Consider the following 16,972-nt stretch of genomic DNA (forward strand, 5'->3'; position numbering starts at 1 on the left):
TTGTGTCTGTGCTTGTACAGCTACTGAATAGTGACCGATTCATGCAGAATTATGTGAATTCTCTATTTATTATATTGATTGCTGGACCGTAGAATATAAGTACATTTTACCATTTACCTTTCATGTCTCCCCTATTTCCTCATAGATTGCAAGCTTGTGAGCAGGGCCCTCACTCCTCTTGGCATCTGACTTATGTGTTATTCTGTAATGTGTTTTATTGGCCCTACAAGTCCCCTCTAAAATTGTAAAGTGCTGCGAAATATGTTACAGGAAAGAAATATATCTTGGTACCGTGTTAGCCAGTGGACAGAAAAATATTTAGAATTGAGAGTTCTCAGTGGTTGATACCTTCAGTTAGCCATTAAAAGGTATCAACCACTGAGGACTCTCAATGCGAAATATGTTGGCACTTTAAAAATTATTATTTCATGGAGTGGCGTGGAGGTCATTTGTTCTGGCTCTCACAGACTTGCATTAACCCCTTCACGACATGCGCCGTACATCTACTGCGCATGCCGTGAATCCCCCTTTGATGTGGGCTCCGGCGGTGAGCCCACATCAAAGTCGCGACATGTCAGCTGTTTTGTACAGCTGACATGTGCGCGCAATAGCGGCGGGTGAAATCGCTATTCACCCGCCGCTATTAACCTGTTAAATGCCGCTGTCAAACACAGACAGCGGCATTTAACTACCGCATCCGGCCGGGCGGCCGGATATGACGTCATCGCCGACCCCCGTCACATGATCGGGGGTCGGCGATGCATCGGGAAGGTAACCATAGAGGTCCTTGAGACCTCTATGGTTACTGATGCAGGTCTGCTGTGAGCGCCCTCCTGTGGTCGGCGCTCACAGCACACCTGCATTTCTGCTACATAGCAGCGATCTGATGATCGCTGCTATGTAGCAGAGCCGATCAGGCTATGCCAGCTTCTAGCCTCCCATGGAGGCTATTGAAGCATGGCACAAGTAAAAAAAAAATGTTTTTAAAAATATGAAAAAAATATAAAAAATATAAAAGTTTAAATCACCCCCCTTTCGCCCCATCCTAAATAAAACAATTAAAAAAACCCCAAACCTACACGTATTTGGTATCGCCGTGTTCAGAATTGCCCGATCTATCAATTAAAAAAAAGCATTAACCTGATCGCTAAACGGCGTAGCGAGAAAAAAATCCGAAACGCCAGAATTACGTTTTTTTGGTCGCCGCGACATTGCATTAAAATGCAATAACGGGCGATCAAAAGAACGTATCTGCGCAAAAATGGTATCATTAAAAACATCAGCTCGGCACGCAAAAAATAAGCCCTCACCCGACCCCAGATCACGAAAAATGGAGACGCTACGGGTATCGGAAAATGGCCCTTTTTTTTTTTTTTTTTAGCAAAGTTTGGAATTTTTTTTCACCACTTAGATAAAAAATAACCTAGTCATGTTAGGTGTCTATGAACTCGTAATGACCTAGAGAATTATAATGGCAGGTCAGTTTTAGCATTTAGTGAACCTAGCAAAAAAGCCAAACAAAAAACAAGTGTGGGATTGCACTTTTTTTGCAATTTCACCGCACTTGGAATTTTTTTTCATGTTTTCTAGTAAAAGACATGGTAAAACCAATGGTGTCGCTCAAAAGTACAACTTGTCCCGCAAAAAATAAGCCCTCACATGACGATATTGACGGAAAAATAAAAAAGTTATGGCTCTGGGAACGAGGGAAGCGAAAAACGAACACGCAAAAATGAAAAAGGGCCGCAACTTGAAGGGGTTAAATGGGCTGTCCACTACTAGGACAACCCCTTTTTGATCGAAATGTTTGGCCCTGATAAAATAAAAAAAGGCCATACTCACCTCCCTTGCCGGCGCCATTCGAGAGGTGTCGGCACTCACAGTCCAAGGGCTGTATTACGGTGTTGGGACCCATGAGCACAATCAGCACTGGCGTCACTGTCCCGGCTTTCTGTCGAATTGAACATCAAAGGAAGTCCAGACTGAGGCTGATCTCTGACTGCCTCTTCCTACGAAGGCGAGGACAGTGACCCCTGCTACAACCATGACACTGTGGAAAAAAGACTCCAACACCAGCTTTAGCTAAGCTTCCTTGAGTGATCTATCTGTGGCTAACAAAGGCCTAAATATAGATAAAAGCAAATAAAAAATAACAGTCCCTGCAGAACAATGTCTTGTTGCTAGAGAATCCAGTCTATGCACAGCAAGCAGAGACAAGTAAAGCTAAACTATGGTATTCAGCTCCACATACTGTATCTCAGCTACCGAGACCAGGTTTTAGTGCAGAACGTGAAAATTTGCACAGCAACAACCAGGTACAGACATATGTTGGCGACATGGTTTACAAACCTCAGTCCTATGAACTTAACTCTATGGAACACGGAATATAGAGAACGCAACAAAACGCATGTAGTTCTCATTGCAGATAATGAGAATTTATAAAGAATGTAAAATGAATATGCAATATTTTATTGGGAATATGTTATCATAAAAAACTATTAAATATACCATACTCCAAAAATAATCATATATCTACCATTCTAATTAATGTTTTGGAGCTATTTAGATCTACGGTGCATACTAAAGGCACATTTATTAACTGCATACCTCTTCCCTAAACTTCAGGCACACCAGTCAGGGCATACACACTGCAGAGGAGCTGCGGTCAATGGCTTCCACTACTAAGAAGTGTATGTGTGCGTGTATATATACATATATATATATATATATATAAAGCATGATTATCCTCTTTTTCAGCATGAATGTCTCACCTTCTGAGGCTTTATTCACACATCAGTATTTGTATGCCAAAACCAGGCGTCTCCAAGACACAGGTGCCAATCTTTCATTTCTAGTTTTCCTCTGTAAGCCCCACTCCTGGTTTTGGCATACACGCACTGATGTAAGAAGCCCTCACAAGGTGACTTCGCTTTCCCCAGGAGGTCTCGGCTCTGTCCAGTGCCAGCCATGGCTGCACCTGAGGCCTAGCCTGCCTGGAGGGCACCACTTGCTGACTGCTCCCACTATGCCCTTTGCTACAGACACGCCAATTTCTAACAAATAGGTCTTATCTTGTTATAAGGCTGGAGAGAAAGCTAGGAAGTTGACGAGGAGCTAAATAGCAAAAGCAAGGCTTTTCTGGGAAAGAGGAAAAAAATCTGATGCCGTTAATTTATTCTGCTGGCTGTGTGTTCTCATTAATATTGCATGACCGTGGCATAATTGAAGTAGGCGTTATTATCACTGCAAACCCAATATACACTTACACCCTATAGAGAGCAAATCCTCCAAATCAATGCAGCTAGATGATGCCACCATTCCACTGTGATCGGGGGATAATGATGGGGCTCTGGAGCGGACACATGAGAGCCAGCAGATGGGGGGCTAGCCAGGGTCCTCACTTGTATGCAGCAGACTGCAGCAAACTCTTCTTCCATGCAGGGGCACGGAGCAATCCTCTTACCTGCCTCAGCACTGGTTATTCCTCTGCTCCGCCAGTCCTCCCCTCTCTGACAAACATCCTCCTCCTCACCCCAGCAGCAATGACCTGCAGCACAGCCTGTCTTGCCCCTGCCTCCCTGGCCCCCTCACAGATGCTTTGCCCTTCCAGGGGTTTCCCATCAGATGATGAAGCAGAGAGAGATGGCTTGTACAGTGTCACTAGCAATCTGCAGCCCTCCTTCCCATCCCTCCCAGTCTACAGGAACCAATAAGAGGCAGGTCCCTCATCCCTGGCTTCTCCGCACTGGCTCCAGAATCCTGATTGACACTGCAATACAGCAGAACTAGTGTGCAAAAACAACAGTGCACCACAGCCATACTGATGGAAATGGAGTTTCCTTTCCAGAATGTGAGCATCTGCATCATCCTACTGCAGGGCTCAGCACCCTGAAATACAACTCCCAGCAAGCTCTGCGGCTGCTTGAAGGTGATAGAACAGGAGTCAGCAACAGCTGCAGAGGCAGCAGAGCAGCAGCCACATTGCCCTCTCCTGCTGCAGTCACACTGCAGGCTGCTGCATTAACCCCTGAGACCAGAGCTGCACAGCACTCAGGCATCAGGGAGGCTGTTTCTCACAATCCACAAACTACACTGTAGCAGAGCCATCAGCATAGTGCAGCACATCATCCATTACTGGGGTATACCTGGCATGATGGACGTGCTGTGTGATGGTACAGAGCAGGAGGAGCTGATCAGGTGGATCTACATTTTTGTGGGTAAAGTGTTACTAATTTTTATATTTCATTCACTGAACTCCCTGGTATTTGGACGGTCTCACTAATGACTGACTGTCTTCCATATATAGCTGCATGCAAAGCCAGCTGTCAATCACGGAGTAGGACCGCCCACTGGACTCATATACAAACACCAGGGATTTCACTGAATAAAATACTAAATGTACAGAATCTTTTCCCACAAATCTACAGTTCTTTGTGCTCAGCTTCTCTAAAAGATATTACTGAGCCAAGATCTCGATCTGTTTATGCGCTGCCCCGCTGTAATTCTATTTAAGACCAGCCGGGAAATTAAACATTCTGGGCCCCATGCACCCGAATCTCATCACCAGAAAACTTCAAATGGTGATTGAAAGAAAAACCACAGGGCAGATTTCTTCACCTATTGTATCAATGTAATCTGTATATCAGCCCCATGACGACCATGCATTCACCTTAACCCCTTCATGACCCAGCCTATTTTGACCTTAAAGGGAACCTGTCACCCCGTTTTTTGAGATTGAGCTATAAATACTGTTAAATAGGGCCTGCGCTGTGTGTTCCTATAGTGTATGTAGTGTACCCCGATTCCCCACCTATGCTGAGAAATAACTTACCAAAGTCGCCGTTTTCGCCTGTCAATCAGGCTGGTCAGGTCGGGAGAGCGTGGTGGCATCGCTGGTTCTTCCTCAGCTTTACGTTGGTGGCGTAGTGGTGAACAAGCAGCGCGCGATCTGCGCTGTCATCCCTTTCGTCGGTGGGGGCGGCCATCTTCCTGGGGCCGCGCGTGCGCAGATCGAGTGCTCTGCTGCACGGGGCTTCAGGAAAATGGCCGCAGGATGCCGCGCGTGCGCATTAGAGATCGCGGCGGCCATTTTCCCAAAGCCGAGTTTGCAGCGGCCAATCCGCACCGTGTGCACATAGCCTAATTCTAAAGGTATGTGCACACGCTGCGGAAAACGCTGCGGATCCACAGCAGTTTCCCATGAGTGTACAGTTCAATGTGAACCTATGGGAACCAAAAATCGCTGTACACATGCTGCGGAAAAACTGCACGGAAACGCAGCGGTTTACATTCCGCAGCATGTCACTTCTTTCTGCGGATTCCGCAGCGGTTTTAGAACTGCTCCAATAGAAAATCGCAGTTGTAAAACCGCAGTGAAATGCGCAGAAAAACCGCGGTAAATCCACGATAAATCGGCAGCGGTTTAGCACTGTGGATTTTTCAAATCCGCTGCGGAAAAATCCGCATAGGACCAGAATACGTGTGCACATACCGAAACCCTAACCCTAGCCCTAACCCTACCCCTAACCCTAGCCCTAACCCTACCCCTACCCCTAACCCTAGCCCTAACCCTACCCCTAACCCTACCCCTAACCCTAACCCTACCCCTAACCCTAACCCTACCCCTAACCCTACCCCTAACCCTAACCCTAGTTCTTACCCCAACCTTAGTGAAAAAAAAAAAAATTCTTTATTTTTTTTATTGTCCCTATCTATGGGGGTGACAAAGGGGGGGGTCATTTACTATTTTTTTTATTTTGATCACTGAGATAGGATATATCTCAGTGATCAAAATTCACTCTGGAACGAATCTGCCGGCCGGCAGATTCGGCGGGCGCACTGCACATGCGCCCGCCATTTTGGAAGATGGCGGCGCCCAGGAAAGAAGACGGACGGACCTCGGGCGGCCAGGTAAGTATAAGGGGGGGGAGATCAGGGCACGGGGGGGGCGAGTTTATGCCGAGTACGCTGATGCGCCATATGTGGGGGTAAACCACTGTTTGGGCGCACGGCAGAGCTCAGAAGGGAGGGAGCACCATTTGACTTTTTGAGCGCAAAATTGGCTGTCGTGTTTGGAGACCCCCTGATGTACCTAAACAGTGGAAATCCCCCAATTCTAGCTCCAACCCAACTCCAACACACCCCTAACCCTAATCCCAACCTGATCCAAAATCCTAATCACTAACCCTAACCATAATCACAACCCTTACCCCAAAACAACCCTAATGTCAACCCTAACCATAACCCTAATCAAAACCCTAAATCCAACACACCCCTAATCCTAATCTCAACCCTAACCTCAAACCTAACCCTAATCTGTTATGAAAGGTAATTCAGTACCACAATGGACATAGAGGTCAGCGCACATACAGTGACCTGGCAATAACCCAAAAAACAAGAACGAGCTCTGAGACGTGGGAACTCTGTTGACCGCAATCCCTATTCCTCTCCAACCACACTAAAGGCAGCCGTGGATTGCGCCTAACGCTCCCTATGCAACTCGGCACGGCCTGAGAAACTAGCTAGCCTGAAGATAGAAAATAAGCCTACCTTGCCTCAGAGAAATACCCCAAAGGAAAAGGCAGCCCCCACATATAATGACTGTGAGTTAAGATGAAAAGACAAACGTAGAGATGAAATAGATTTAGCAAAGTGAGGCCCAACTTTCTGAACAGAGCGAGGATAGGAAAGGTAACTTTGCGGTCTACACAAAACCCTACAAAAACCACGCAAAAGGGGGCAAAAAGACCCTCCGTACCGAACTAACGGCACGGAGGTACACCCTCTGCGTCCCAGAGCTTCCAGCAAGCAGAAAAAAACAAATTGACAAGCTGGACAGAAAAAAACAGCAAACAAATAGCAAAGAGGAACTTAGCTATGCAGAGCAACAGGCCACAGGAATGATCCAGGAGGAAACAGGTCCAATACTAGAACATTGACTGGAGGCCAGGATCAAAGCACTAGGTGGAGTTAAATAGAGCAGCACCTAACGACTTCACCACATCACCTGAGGAAGGAAACTCAGAAGCCGCAGTACCACTTTCCTCCACCAACGGAAGCTCACAGAGAGAATCAGCCGAAGTACCACTTGTGACCACAGGACGGAGCTCTGCCACAGAATTCACAACACTAATCCCAATACACCCCTAATCACAACCCTAACCTTAACCCTAATCCCAAACCTAACCCTAATCCCAAGCGTAACCCTAATACCAACCCTAATCCAAACCCTAACCCTAATCCCAACTCTAACCCCAACTTTAGCCCCAACCCTAGCCCTAACTTTAACCCCAATCCTAACCCTAGCCCTAAGGCTACTTTCACACTTGCGTCGTTTGGCATCCGTCGCAATCCGTAGTTTTGGACAAGAAACGGATCCTGCAAATGTGCCCGCAGGATGCGTTTTTTGCCCATAGACTTGTATTGCCGACGGATCGTGCACTGGATCAGTTGTGTTTTGGCGGACCGTCAGCACCAAAAAAAGTCCAATGAAACTTTTTTTGTACGTCCCATCCGCCATTTCTGACCGCACATGCGTGGCCGTAACTCCGCCCCCTCCTCCCCAGGACATAGATTGGGCAGCGGCTGCGTTGAAAAACTACATCCGCTGCCCACGTTGTGCACAATTTTCACAACGTGCGTCGGTATGTCGGGCTGACGCATTGCGACGGCCCCGTACCGATGTAAGTGTGAAAGAAGCCTAACCCTAAATTTAGCCCCCAACTCTAACCCTAAATTTAGCCCTAGCCCTAACCCTAGCCCTAACCCTACCCCTAGCCCTAACCCTACCCCTAATTTTAGCCCCAACTGCTGTTCTCCTGCCGGCCAGCAGATGGAGACAGATGGCGGGCGCACTGCGCATGCGCCCGCCATTTTCTTTTCCCCAGCAGCCAGGAGGAGCAGCAGGAGGATCCAGGGACACAGGTGAGTATGCTAGGGTCCCCGAATCCCCCTATTTCTATGTCCTCTGATGTGCGATCACATCAGAGGACAGAATTACACTTTACTTTTTTTTTTTTTTTGCGGTCGCCGGTAAACAGTTAATTACCGGCGATCACAAAACAGGGGTTGGTAAAACCGACCCCGATCATGCTCTTTGGGGTCTCGGCTACCCCCGGCAGCCGAGACCCCAAAGATTCTCGCGGGGCCGGCCGGCGGGCGCACTGCGCATGCGCCCGCCATTTTTAAGATGGCGGCGCCCACCGGGAGCCACGAGGAGCACCGGGGGAGACAGGTAAGTATTGGGGGACTACATGGGACCCCTTTTCTCTGTCCTCCGATGTGCGATCACATCGGAGGACAGAGAAATTAAAAAGAGATCGCGTTTTTTTTTTTTTTTTTTGCGATCGCCGGTAAACTGTTAATTACCGGCGATCGCAAATGCGGGGTCGGTTAAAAACCCCCCGAATCATGTTCTCTGGGGTCTCGGCTACCCCCGGCAGCCGAGATCCCGGAGAAAATCCGACTCTGGGGGGCGCTAGTCACTTTTTCCACAGCGCCGTTAATTAATGGCGCTGTGGTTTAAGTACCCTTAGCGGCCGCCGTTAAAAGGCGTATCGGCGGTCGCTAAGGGGTTAAAGTGCTCAGAGCCAAGTTTCCATGCCAAAATTGTATAAAAGAACTTAGCATTTGGGTCTGTCCCTGGGAATAATGTCCCATGTACGGATGGGGATAATTTATCTACCGGAAAATGAGTAGAAAGACTTTTCTTTTATCATTCTTCTGTCACAATAGTTTAGTGGAAAAAGCTGACGGTCCCGGTTTTAGGCACAAAAAAAAGTTTTCTTAAAATGCAATGATATCCAAATGGTTCCTACTATCGTTTTTAACTTTTTCATGCAAACACTTTTTAACTGGTAAATGTTACACAAACTACTGTCTATCTTTGAAGGAATTTTAATGAGTTGTTTATATTCCCAAAATGTGAAAAAGGGGTCTACTTGTTCCCAATAAAAGCACCACGTGTGTCCATGGTTTGTGTCTGGCACTGTTTTGGGTATGTGCACACAGTGTCCTTCATCTGACAAACTGTAAAAATGCCCCATAAAATGAACCTAACGCACGGCAATGTCAAAACGATATTACCGAGCACATATTCCGTCTCATGTCACTTTTATTAACCACTTCAGTGCTCTGAATCCCAGAAGCCGGTAATAGAAGTGACATGCTCATTCGCTGAGCAGCTTCTGCTGAGAACCTACCGGCTCACGGTATAGAGTGACAACCGATAGCGGTAGAGCCGCAGTAAGATCGACGACAGTAGCACCGGTGAAGCCCCCTCAGGAAAACGACCGCCGGTGTCCTCCAGAAGTGGCTTGGCATCTAGATGTCACTGTGCGCACACTGCCTTTCTAGAAATGGAAAACTCCTCTCTAGACCTGGACAACTTTTACTAATTTCACACGTTGCCGTTGACACAATACAAATCACCGTTTGATCTGAGAACTATATTTATGCAAGATTGCCTCCATTTACTTGTACATAGGCACAATGTTTCTGACAAAGAAAGTGGAATGGAGTGTATGAAATTGCCACGATGTGGCCTGGAATATCTAAGTGTAGGTGGAAATAGTCCTAGTGTTGGATCTACAAGCACAATACCCCAGACATAATTAGCCCTCCTCACTGAGGGGCACATCAGAAGAAGGGAAGAGGCGCCATAAGGACAAATACCTTATTCTATCATTGTCTAGTGAAATTGACAATATCAGGTGAACAAGAGAAGACTGCAGATTAATGTTGTGGTCACAAGGAGAAGTCATGTTTGATTAATAAGGGACACGTAGTACTGCTGTGAAAATCATACCGTCATGAAAACATCATGAAAAGGATAAAGCAAAGTAAAACAATGCACATGACGGATCAGCAGAGGCTGCAGAGCCTGGAGGAGATGATTTGTGGCTTCTCCTCCTGACACAGGAGATATCATGGTGACTACAACATGCTTTTCATAGATGGAATGGACAGCCATTCATTTTCCCAGAAGCAGTGGAGGGGAGAGAGGAGTGAAGTTCAGCACGACCATTACCTGGATGGTCGTGCTGAACTTCACTCCTCCCTCCCCTCCACTTCTTCCATTTGGCTGCAATCACCAGCACGACCAGCACCCTCCAGGTAAAACAACTGGCGTAGTAAGCTGAATCCATCTTTCCATATTTGCCATTAATTGTCCTACTTATAACGAACTCTTTGTGGGAATTTCATTAATATGGGGCACAGTGCGAGTTCTGTGACAGGCTATCCCCCCGTGCAGTGTGTACGGTTTCATCAACAGGCTAAAAATCGGGTATAATGCATTATATCTCACACCTAAGAGCTGTATCAGGCCTAGACAATCCTCTGTGAGCTGATCATACCCCAGCACAAATCTCATTCCTTTCCTAACAGTTTGTTACAATGTGTCAGTGCAGGTAAAATTCATCTGCCTGTAACCAGTCTACTTGGCTCACAGAGGATTGCCTGAACTGGACACAGTGTATGCGCTTGTCGTTTTAGGCTATGCTCACACAAAGCATTTTTGCAGCTTTTTTATGCAAGCAAAACCAGTTTTCTTGGCAGTAAAAAGGCTGCAAAACAGGCTGCACTTTTAGTGGCGTTTTTTTGCTGCTGACTTGCAGCCATGAATCAGACGTTGGCCCCGTTATTGCCGCTGGGTATGTTTTACTCTGAAACGCTGCAGTGTGTCACAGAAGTAACACTAGAGCAATGAGTAGTTACAGAGTTTTTCTTGCTGGCTTCCCCCCGCCCACCTAGATTGACAGGTCTCTCCCTAAGGCCAGTCTCACACGTCCAGATAATTCCAGTACTGGAGAAAACGGTACCGGAGTTGTCCGTGTGCTCACATAGGCCATCCGTGTGGGATCCGTGTGATGTCCGTGAGAACGTTTTTAGGGTCCGTGTGCTGTACGTGTCCGTGTATTGCAACAATTTTTACAATTTTAACCCTATGACAGGAAAACACATTTATTTTAATGTGTCTACGTGAGTCACTGACGAGTGAAAGTATTTGCACTTGATATAATAAGTAGGGAGAGGCCAACAAGGACATCTCTCTGACTAGTCATTTCCAAGTGCAGATTCTATTGTCTAAGAAACCGCAGCGTTTCAGAGTGAAATACACCCAGTGGCAATGACGGAGAGTGTAATCCATGCTGCCCGCAGTTCGGCAGCACTATTGACAGATTCCCTTAGATAAATTCTTGGGCTACTTCACAGAGATGCCAAAGAGCACATGAGTGGGGGTTACGTTTTTAAAAATCCCCTTTAGGGTATGTGCACACGTTGCGGATTCTCTGCGGATCCGCAGCGTTTTTTGCAGTGCAGAAACGCTGCAGATCCGCAATTGATTTACAGTACAATTTAAATAAATGAGAAAAAAAAATGCTGTGCTCACTTTGCGGAAAATCCGCTGCGGAAACGCTGCGATTTAAAACAAGCAGCATGTCACTTCTTTTTTGTGAATCTGCAGTGTTTTTGTACCCATTCCATTATAGAAAACCACAGGGGTAAAAAACACAGCAAATCCGCAAGAAAACCGCAGCAAAAACGCACAAAAAAACGCTGCGGAACCGCACAAAAAACGCGATAAATCCGCAGCGGCGTTTTCTGCTGTAACGCTCGCACCGAGACTGGTTGGCGCGGGCGCCTGGGGGTGTGGACCCACTGGACCACAGACCGAACTTCCCTGGAAGGGGCGTAACTAAGTAGCTTCCTAGGTGTTCGCTGGAGCCTCTGATGGTGAGGTCAGACTTGTGCAATAGGAAGCTACCAGGTGCCACTCCAGGGTGGAGTCGGACTGTGGATGCTGATCCCACCGGGGACAAGACACGGGCAGGCAGGCACGGCTGTGACACTGGCTGACAGACGGGTATGGCAGAGGCCCTGACGGGCGGACTGGCTTGACGGAGATACAGGCAGGCAGACGGGCGCGGCTGGCACTCAGGCAGACAGGCGGGCACGACTGGCACTGGCAGACAGGACTGAAACTCTGGTAGGAACTGGGATTCAGATGGATGTGTGGAAACAGGTAAGAACCTGTTCAGACTGGAGAATATAAAGAAATAGGTAGAGACCTGTATGGAAAGTTGCAGAATAAAGATAGAGCAAGAGTGGAAGCAAAGCTGAATCGCAGGAGGCTGAGTACGAGTAGAAGGCAGAGCAAAGAGAAGAGAAGGAGAAGGCAGAGCTATGAGCAGAGAAGGAGAAGGCAGAGCAGAGAGTAGAGAAGGAGAAGGCAGAGCCAAGGACGGAGCCGCAGGAGGCGGAGCCAAGAGCAGATACGCTGGAGGCAGAGCCAAGAGCGGAGGCGGAGCCAAGAGCGGAGACGCTGGAGGCGGAGCCAAGAGCGGAGACGCTGGAGTCGGAGCCAAGAGCGGAACCGCAGGAGGTAACGCCAAGAGCTAAAGACGTAGAACCGCAAGCAGCGGTGCCAGGTGGAACCGCAGGAAGCGGAGCCGCAGAGCAAAGCCACAGAGTGCGGAGCAAGGTCAGAGAGCAGAGCTGAGAGAAAAGCTGAGAGACACAGAACCACAGGTTGTGGTAGAACTGAGCAGAGAGAAGAAGAGCCACAGACAGTGGAGAACAGAGCAGAAAGATAAGGCAGAGGTACACACAGCAGAGTGGGAAATGACTAATGACAAAGAAGGAGCAGGGACGGACATAGACCAGAGTACAGACAGGAACGGACAAGGATACACAAACAGAACACAGATGAAGGCCTGCAATAGTGCAGCCCTCTGAGACAGGAAACACACAAACTGGCAGCTCAGTAGCAAATGCTAACTGAGGGGAATAGTTTGCTCAGGCATCCGCCAATGGGTGAGGATGCCTTAAGTATCAGAGGCCTCAAGGCTATTGGCCAGAAGCACCATAGGGAGGTGCACACAGTCTCAATAAGAATCCGGAGTGGCTGGCGCCGCCCCCCTATGAACACAGCCAGGAAGTGTACACAGAGCAGGCCGCCATGAAGCACATGGCATGGAACCAGCAGCAGACAGATCTCACAGCATGGCACTGGGTGAGTGAGTAGATGTAACAGGCAGGTGGGGAATGGAAGGCCATGCAGTGATGCCGGCAGGGTTGTTACATCTGCCAGGAGAGGCAGAATCCGCACCAGAAATTCCTAAGCCTAATCCGCAACATGTGCACATCGTCTCAGACTATTTTACTCCATACCAAATACCCGCAGCATTCAGCCGCTCTACTGCAGCTGACGGGAAAACAAGCACAGTCAGCAGTCACTTTCACCACGCTGCCTGGCTTTCACCGCTCTAAGTTCTATGTACTGCTACCACCTTGATGAAGTCAAAGAATGATTTGTGATGGTTGTCAGCAGGGGCGACATTTAATATGTCCAACCTGTGCAGGTGCACAGGGGCCAAGCAAGTAAGGGGTCTCTGTCCCACCATAAAAGTGGCAAGAATCCAAAGTGTTTATTAGATTACATACAGTACATTGGATTGATAGCTCCCAGTTGTTGGTAGATTTTTGGGGACATATAAGAGGGATATTCTATACCTATAACAATACATAATTATTAGAGAGGGCGTCCGTACTCTGCTCTTGCATATGGGTACGACGCTGTATTCTTCCGCCCCTGGCAGTATATTATTCAATACACTAGAGTTCACATAATTACATACCAGCATCATCATCTGTAAAGACGGTGAAACTCTGTACATATGGTGGAAACAGGTCTCTGATCCTACTGACAGCAGGTTAGACTTCCTACTCCGTGACCGTGTGACCATAACCATAGTTGTACATAAAGACCAATATTAAAGGACCCCCGTCTGTCCTTAATGCTAACTCTTCCATGTAAGTCAGGGAAGGAAGATCACAACGTGTCCAGGAATTCAGAACATTATCCAAGGAGGGAAATCGATTCCTTAGGTTGGAATCACACATGCAGTTTCTCATGCAGAGATTTTTCTTTTTGGATCCAGTTCAATAACTAGTTAACTGCTGTTCCTCCTCCCCTCTACACATGCTCCACTTGCCATGCCCATCCTCCCCCCCCCAATGGAAAAGTAAGGACACCCCTATACACAGTAGGCTAATTTCTCACTAATCCAGTGGTCTCTGCTGAGGACTACATCAGGGTTTCTGTGAAGGTTTGCTTATTGCCTTGCAAGCTGATGGTTTTATTAATACTCATTTCGGGTATATACATTTTGAACTGTTTTTTTTTTTGCATGTTTTTAGGAAGGAGTAGTGACCAAAAACACAATTTTGCTGCAATTTTCATTTTGTTACAGTATTTTCTAATCAGGTCAATAAATGTAATATTTTTAATAGACAGGACTTTTACAGATATACTAAATATGTTTGATATTTTACATTTGTTTCATTTTATTTGAGGGAGAGCAGGGTGAATATAACCTTCATATTTTTTAAAGTTTTTGTTTAAGTCTCAGTCTCCTATGAGCCATCTGTGGTGGAACTACATAGGAGTACTGAGAGGGCAGCGCCGGGGGCCTTCAGCAGGCCTCTGGCTTCTTTGATAACCCATCGGTGCACCCCAATAATGTCACGGGAAGCTGACTGGTGCCGATGCGTGTGAACACGGGTGTGCGTTCAATTTAAGCTCTGCTGTCAGAGGCAAGAGCTCGGCTCCGTCTGCTGCTGCTAGATACAGATGCCGCCAGCTATGTAATATACCCCGCATCTACAGTCATGGCCAAAAATATTGACACCCCTGCAATTCTGTCAGATAATACTCAGTTTCTTCCTGAAAATGATTGCAATCACAGATTCTTTTATTATTATCTTCTTTTAATTTGTCTTAAATGAAAAAACACAAACGAGAATGAAGCAAAAAGCAAAACATTGATCATTTCACACAAAACTCCAAAAATGGACCAGACAAAAGTATTGGCACCCTCAGCTTAATACTTGGTTGCACAACCTTTAGCCAAAATAACTGCGACCAACGGCTTCCGGTAACCATCAATGAGTTTCTTACAATGCTCTGCTGGAATTTTAGACCATTCTTCTTTGGCAAACTGCTCCAGGTCCCTGATATTTGAAGGGTGCCTTCTCCAAACTGCCATTTTTAGATCTCTTCACAGGTGTTCTATGGGATTCAGGTCTGGACTCATTGCTGGCCACCTTAGAAGTCTCCAGTGCTTTATCTCAAACCATTTTCTAGTGCTTTTTGAAGTGTGTTTTGGGTCATTGTCCTGCTGGAAGACCCATGACCTCTGAGGGAGACCCAGCTTTCTCACACTGGGCCCTACATTATGCTGCAAAATTTGTTGGTAGTCTTAGACTTCATAATGCCATGCACACGGTGAAGCAGTCCAGTGCCAGAGGCAGCAAAGCAACCCCAAAACATCAGGGAACCTCCGCCATGTTTGACTGTAGGGACCGTGTTCTTTTCTTTGAATGCCTCATTTTTTTCTCCTGTAAACTCTATGCTGATGCCTTTGCCCAAAAAGCTCTATTTTTGTCTCATCTGACCAGAGAACATTCTTCCAAAACGTTTTAGGCTTTTTCAGGTAAGTTTTGGCAAACTCCAGCCTGGATTTTTTATGTCTCTGGGTAAAAAGTGGGGTCTTCCTGGGTCTCCTAACATACAGTCCCTTTTCATTCAGACGCCAACGGATAGTACGGGTTGACACTGTTGTACCCTCGGACTGCAGGGCAGCTTGAACTTGTTTGGATGTTAGTCGAGGTTCTTTATCCAACATCCGCACAATCGTGCGTTGAAATCTCTTGTCAATTTTTCTTGTCCGTCCACATCTAGGGAGGTTAGCCACAGTGCCATGGGCTTTAAACTTCTTGATGACACTGCGCACGGTAGACACAGGAACATTCAGGTCTTTGGAGATGGACTTGTAGCCTTGGGATTGCTCATGCTTCCTCACAAGTTGGCTTCTCATGTCCTCAGACAGTTCTTTGGTCCTCTTTCTTTTCTCCATGCTCAATGTGGTACACAAAAGGACACAGGACAGCGGTTGAGTCAGCTTTAATCCATGTCAACTGGCTGCAAGTGTGACTTAGTTATTGCCAACACCTGTTAGGTGCCACAGGTAAGTTACAGGTGCTGTTAATTACACAAATTAGAGAAGCATCACAAAATTTTTCGAACAGTGCCAATACTTTTGTCCACCCCCTTTTTTATGTTTGGTGTGGAATTATATCCAATTTGGCTTTAGGACAATTCTTTTTGTGTTTTTTCATTGAAGACAAATTAAATGAAGATAGTACCACAAAATTTGTGTTTGCAATCATTTTCAGGAAGAAAATGAGTATTATCTGACAGAATTGCAGAGGTGTCAATACTTTTGGCCATGACTATCACGCGAGGAGAGAGTTTAGCTTCTGAGCCCTCTCCAAACGAAGCAAGCCTGGCAATCACATACATGTACAGGTCCTTCTCAAAAAATTAGCATATAGTGTTAAATTTCATTATTTACCATAATGTAATGATTACAATTAAACTTTCATATATTATAGATTCATTATCCACCAACTGAAATTTGTCAGGTCTTTTATTGTTTTAGTACTGATGATTTTGGCATACAACTCCTGATAACCAAAAAAACCTGTCTCAATAAATTAGCATATTTCACCCATCCAATCAAATTAAAGTGTTTTTTAATAACAAACAAAAAAACCATCAAATAATAATGTTCAGTTATGCACTCAATACTTGGTCGGGAATCCTTTGGCAGAAATGACTGCTTCAATGCGGCGTGGCATGGAGGCAATCAGCCTGTGACACTGCTGAGATGTTATGGAGGCCCAGGATGCTTCAATAGCGGCCTTAAGCTCATCCAGAGTGTTGGGTCTTGCGTCTCTCAACTTTCTCTTCACAATATCCCACAGATTCTCTATGGGGTTCAGGTCAGGAGAGTTGGCAGGCCAATTGAGCACAGTAATACCATGGTCAGTAAACCATTTACCAGTGGTTTTGGCACTGTGAGCAGGTGCCAGGTCGTGCTGAAAAATGAAATCTTCATCTCCATAA

General features: G+C 46.5%; 1 protein-coding gene across 19 annotated transcripts in view; it reads right to left on the minus strand.

Annotated features, from left to right (window-relative positions):
- The window catches only part of MBNL2 (muscleblind like splicing regulator 2), a 257,926-nt gene that overhangs the window by 155,898 nt on the left and 85,056 nt on the right, over positions 1-16,972 (minus strand). For 3 of the 19 annotated variants that reach the window (XM_069758029.1, XM_069758017.1, XM_069758015.1), the window contains exon 1: positions 3,464-3,685. The exons of 14 other annotated variants lie outside the window; for them this stretch is intronic. The gene's annotated coding sequence lies outside the window, so the exon portion shown is untranslated. Of the gene's footprint in view, positions 1-3,463; positions 3,702-16,972 lie in introns of those variants that run through there. 2 more of the 19 variants (XM_069758026.1, XM_069758019.1) reach the window with 2 other exon arrangements.

Source organism: Ranitomeya imitator, chromosome 3 (assembly GCF_032444005.1).
Source record: "Ranitomeya imitator isolate aRanImi1 chromosome 3, aRanImi1.pri, whole genome shotgun sequence".
Lineage (NCBI taxonomy): Eukaryota > Metazoa > Chordata > Amphibia > Anura > Dendrobatidae > Ranitomeya > Ranitomeya imitator.